At 50.8% G+C, this 5,985-nt stretch overlaps 1 non-coding gene across 1 annotated transcript; it reads right to left on the bottom strand.

Annotated features, from left to right (window-relative positions):
• Positions 1–302: 302 nt before the first annotated feature.
• On the bottom strand, positions 303–375 carry trnam-cau (transfer RNA methionine (anticodon CAU)). Its single transcript has one exon. It is a non-coding gene; the product is annotated as a tRNA-Met (tRNA).
• Positions 376–5,985: the final 5,610 nt, after the last annotated feature.

Below are 5,985 nucleotides of genomic sequence, written 5' to 3'. Positions count from 1 at the left end.
ATGGGCCGAATGGCCTCCTTCCGTGCTGGAATGTTTCTATGATTCAAGTCGAATGCTCGCTGAGCAGGTGAGAGATAGCAAGATAGATTCTTGCATTCTCCACTCACCTTTTGACTTGGGTCAATTGTCCAGAAACAAAAGTGGCGTCAGTTTTCAGCAAGCCCATGGTCCATGTACTTCTTAAGCTTCACTGCGTGCTACGGTACAGAGAGGTCAAGGGGCAGCAAATCTTTTGGTGTGCTGCAGGAAGCAAAAATTCATGATTTTGGTCTTCGGCAAAGATTGAAAAAAAAACTTAATGATGCCTTCTCTGAGGATTGAACTCAGGACCTTCAGATTATGAGACTGACGCGCTGCCTTCTGCGCTAAGAAGGCACTTGATGTATAAATCTCCAGGCAGCTCTATCAAGTAGGACAGTTTGCAAGGTGTAAAATCATAAACTAATCGGCAGTTTGCAAAAACTCTCCATCCAGGTGGAAATCGAACCAACAATCTTCTGAATTTTGGTCAGACACGTTCCCCATTGCTCGACTGGCCAAAGGTGTGTCGAGTAAGTCGGAGCTCACACGCTCACAGCGCTGCGGTATGAGCAGGTACCGAGTCAGTCTCGGTCATGCCCACGCGACTCCACGAGTCCGGGATTGTCAAAAGGCGCACGGTGAACAATCACCAAAGAGAGAGACATTTGCTGCTTCCCTTCGATAGATCAGCTGGTAGTGTGGAAAACTTGTAGAGATTAAAACTTGAAAGCAAAATCACTCTTAAATCGTTGGTTTAATTCGGGCTCAAAATAACGAACGTGCTTTCTGAGTAAGCGGTATTGAGCTCAAGGCCGCTTTCTTAACTTTACGGACTGCTCACTGCTTGAAATGTTGGCGCTTTTCCTTTCTCAAACCTTCAAGCTGTTTTGATCGAGCATTTGCCAATGCTCACCAGCAGGGAGCGCGTTTGAGCAACAACACGTCAAACCGGACTCACTTTCATGCAAAAAAGACTTCTGTCAGTCTTTCGGACAGGTCTCTCGATGATCAAAGGAGTGCCGTTGAGCAGCATTTTTTTAATTTTCAAAATATACATTATTTCATAAAATTTAATGATACGTAAAGTTCAGGGTTAAAGTTCGCAATTTCAATTCAAAACAATACAAAACAGATCGCACACGCTATGATCCCATTATTTCAATACAATACACAGTGTATGTCTTACAATACATTCTGTATAATAAAAGGTGCGATGGGTTTACACGGTGCTCTTTCCCCATAGAGCCCTTGTATAGGCCGCACCGTGCCTCAGTGCATCCCGCAGCACATTTCCCTGGACCTTGGAGTGTGTCAGTCGGCAACACTCGCTCGTGGACCGCTCCTTCAGCTGGGAGACCAGAAGGTTTCGGGAGGCCCAAAGGGCCTCCTTCACCGAGTTGATGGCCTTCCAGCAGCTGTTGATATCTGTCTCGGTGTCGGTCCCGGGGAACAGCCCGTAGAGCACAGCGTCTTGTGTTACCGAGGTGTTGGGGATGAATGGGGACAGAGGCCAACGCATCTCTCTCCACTTATTCTGCGTGAAGGACCAGTCCATCAGGAGACGGGCGATGGTCTCATCCCCGTTGCAGCCTTGAAGGCAGCTCGAGGTGGTGCTGAGAATTTGTCCATGTTGGAATGACCGCACTAGGAGCGCGGATCTCACCACCATCCAGATCACATCCTGGTGCCTGTCGGTCAGTTCCGGCGACGAGATGTTCTGCCAAATCGCATCGACCGTCTGGTCGGGGATCTGCCCGATCGGATTCACCCTCTCCTTTTCCTGCAGGACCCCCAGAACGTTCCTCGTCGACCACTGTCTGATGGCCTTGTGGTCGAAGTGGTTCCTCCTCAGGAAATTCTCCAGCTGGGACAGGTTATGGGGGCAGTCCAGCTGGACGGGACGTCCTCCGTCTCCTCAGACAGCATGACCAGACCCAGTTTTCTCAATGTTTTGGACAGGTAGAAACTCAGCACGTAGAGACACTTGGTGTTTGTGTACCGGGGCTCTGCACACATTCTGAGGCAGCCACACACAAAGGTGGCCATCATTATCAGGGCAGCATTGGAGACACTTCTGCCCCCTTTGTCTGGAGGTTTGTACATGGTGTCCCTGTGGGCGCGTTCTACCTTGGACCTCCAGAAAAAGTGGAAGATAGCTCGGGTGACTGTGGTGACGGAGTTGGGGGAATGGGCCAGACCTGGGCCACGGAGAGCAACACCGCGAGTACCTCACACCTTATCAACAGATTCCTGCCCGTTATTGAGAGAGACAGCGTCCCCCCAACATACCAAGCTTCTGTTTCGCCTTGGCGAACCGCTCCTCCCATTTCTTGGTGGAGGCCTGGCGCCCCCTGAACCAGCTCGCAAGTACCATCAGTTAGTCGGACCTGACGGTGAAGGGGACAAAGGATCGGGTCTCCCACCTGCCAGAGAACATGGCCTCACCCTTACGATAGTTCACTCTGGACACCGAGGCCAGTTCGAAACGATCGCAGATGCCCATCAATCTGTGGACCGACTGCTGATCGGAGCAAAAGACAGTGACGTCATCCATGTACAGGGAGGCCGTAATCTGAGAGCCTCCGCTTCCTGGGATCGTCAGCCCCCTGATACTTGTGTCCTTCCTGACGGACGGGGCAAACGGCTCGATACCATATATGAACAAGACCATGGAGAGAGGACAGCCCTGCCTGACTCCAAATCTGATCAGAAAACTCTCCGACTCCAGCCCATTGATTAGGACTGCGCTATGAATGTCCACATAGAGCAGTCAGGTCCAATTGGACATTTCCTCCCCAAAGCCCATTTTGGACAGCACATTCATCATGTATGTGTGGGATATTCTGTCAAAGGCCTTGTCCTCGTCCGGGCTGATGAGGCAGGTGTTCACCCCCCTTTCCTACATGTAGACGATCGTATACCTGGACAGTACCAGGGTATCAGAGACTTTCTGCCGGGGACAGTACAGGTCTGATCCGGGTGGATCACCTGCTCCAGAGCGGACTCGAGCCTGTTGGCGATGGCCTTCGACAGAATCTTGTAGTTGACATTTAGCAAGGAAATGGGTCGCCAATTTCTGATTTCCCCCTCTCCCTCTTCTGCTTGTAGATGACAGTGATGATGCCTTTCCTCATGGACTCTGAAATGCTGCCTGCCAGAAGCATACCCCCGGACACATCCAGTAGCTCTTGGCCAGTCCAATCACACAGAGCCGAGCACAACTCAACCGGTCAGCCATCGCTCCCCGGAGTTCTACTCTTCTCCAAAGACCGGACGGCCTTTGTGAGCTTCTCCAAGGTCAATTGCCGATCCAGGCGCTCCTGTTCGCTGTCCTCTAAGACCTCCGTAATAGACGACAGGAAGGATTGAGAGGCCTTGCTATCTCTGGGCTTTGCGTCATACAGCCCGGCATATAAAGATTTGTTGATCCTCAGTATGTCGGTCTGTAAAGGCGTCACCGAGCCGTCTTCCTCCTTCAGGCTGCTGATCACCAGAGGTCTCTCTGTGCAGCTTCTGGACGAAGAAACGCGAACACTTCTCGCCCTGCTGCACGGAGTGGACTCTGGACCGAAAGGTGATCTTCGAGGCCTCGGAGGTGAAGATCGAGACTTGCAGGCCCTTCAACTCCCTGAGTCATTGCCCGACATCGATCCCCATCGACTGCAGCTGGAGCAGATCCTGCATGCTTTTCTGGATCTGGCACAATTTCCTCTGTCTCTCTCTCGTCCCTTTAACTGGACTGGTCAAACCGTGAGATCAGAGGGTGAGGCCCCTTTAACTGGACATGTCAAACCGTGAGATCAGAGGGTGAGGCTCATTTAACTGGACGGGTCAAACCGTGAGATCAGAGGGTGAAGCCTCTTTAACTGGACGGCTCACACCGTGAGATCATAGCGTGCGGCCCCTTAAACTGGAGGTGTCACACCGTGAGATCACAGGGTGAAGCCTCTGGAACCGGACGGGTCACATGGTGAGATCTCAGGGTGAGACTGCTTTAACTGGACGAGTCACAACGTCAGATCTCAGGGTGAGGTCCATTAAACTGGACGAGTCACAACGTTACATCTCAGGGTGAGACCGCTTGAACTGGATGTGTCACACCGTGAGATCATGAGGTGAAGTCCCTTTAGCTGGATGTGTCACAATGTTAGATCTCAGGATGAGGCCCCTTTAACCGGACGGGTCACACCGTGAGATGACAGGGTGATGCCCCTTTAAATGGACAGGTCACACCGAGCGATATTAGGGTAAGGCTCTTTGATTCCAGGTGGCATTTCCTAGCTCGGCTAATTTAAATATGTGAGGTGGTGAGAGTGTTGGAGAAATGAAGGCTTGAGATGGCAGAATCACAGGGTCTCAGCAGCAGTGGGACCAGGAGTGTGCTTTTTAACTGGTGCAGGGAAACAGCAGTGGGAACGGAAATCACAAAATCACAAGAGACTTAAAGGTCCGTGTGTGTGGATCATCAACATATCATGGACAGGTACAGAAAAGAATCAATAAAGGCGAATGGAATGCTGGCCTTTATATCTAGAGGACCAGAGTACGATGGGGTCGAAGTTATGCTGCAACTATACAAAGCCCTCGTTAGACCACACCTGGAGTACTGTGTTCAGTTGTGGGTACCACACTTCAGGAAGGACATATTGCCTTTGGGAGTGCAACGCAGATTTCCTCGAATGTTACCTGGACACTGAGGGGGAAAATTGGATAGGAACTGTTTTTGGGCGGGTGCAGCACGATCCGCTATTACCCCGCGCCCAATGGTCCCTGCGCAGGCAGGACGAGATTTTCGTCAGCCCTGAGGACTCACCTGCAATCTGCGTTGGCAATCAGCGGTGAACGAGGATTCCATGCAATTCGCACTTTCCACCAGCAGGGGGAAGCTCCTATCTTTTAAAGGCAGGCTGTCTGTTGGAAATCTCTTAAAGGTAGCTGGTACCTGTTACTTGCTGAATATAACAGCCTGCTGTCTGCAAGGAGTATGAACGGAGATCAGACATCGCACACATAAAGCACAGATGCGGATCCCATCCCTATTTTTAAGTACTGATGAGTTAATTAAAAATATTAAATAAAGGTTGCCCAGCAGTAAATCCCACATCCTCCAATCTGCAGGCCAGACCTCACCAATCTGCCGGCCTGAGACTCCATGCACCAAGATTCTCTGCTGAATCACCAGAGGCCTTGGTGTAAGAGGTGGACTGAAGGAGGGACATCCTATATCCGCAGTGGGCAAGAGGTCCTCCAGACATACACCCAAAAGGTAGTAGGAGGCAGTGGGGGATGAGGTCAATGCCAGGCGCACAGCATCATGAACATGGATGCAGTACAGGAAGAAGTTCAATACTTTGACATGAGTGGTCAAGATGAGTGAGGTCAACTGTCAAGTGGCGTCTCCGACCAACTACACCACGAGCTGCATCCATTGCTCCACGCACTACACACCCCATCACCCACATACCAACTAACTCTTTCCTTCAGTACTCAACCATCTCACCCTTACACATTACCACCGTTGCAAGCAGCACACCCACAACTCACAGGCCACACACACTGGTAGCTATTCAACCATGATATGAACATCACCCAGGCACACGTCCCGCTTTCTTGCAGGAGAAGCTGGCACTTATCAGGAGGCAGCAAGTGGCGGTGTCATTTTGCCCCTCGAGCCTTTTCCACCATTCAATCAGATCAGTGTGGACCTGTGACCTAACTCCATTTACCCGCCTTCGCCCCATATCCCTTCATACCATTGGTTCACAGAAATCTATCAATCTCAGATTTAGAATTCTCGATTGAGCTGGCATCAAAAAGAGCGCTCCAAACTTCATTCCTGCACGTCCTGGCTCTAAATGTTAGGCCAAGTCCCCGCGTCCCAGCTGAGGTATTAAATGAGTACTTTGCACCTGTCGTGACCAAGGAAGAAGAAAACTCACAGAAAAAAAAGAGTCGTTGTGATAC

This window comes from Heptranchias perlo, unplaced genomic scaffold (assembly GCF_035084215.1).
Source record: "Heptranchias perlo isolate sHepPer1 unplaced genomic scaffold, sHepPer1.hap1 HAP1_SCAFFOLD_47, whole genome shotgun sequence".
NCBI classification, from domain to species: Eukaryota; Metazoa; Chordata; class Chondrichthyes; order Hexanchiformes; family Hexanchidae; genus Heptranchias; species Heptranchias perlo.
The sequence above is the reverse complement of the archived record's forward strand: the minus strand, read 5'-3'. Positions and strand labels throughout refer to the sequence as shown.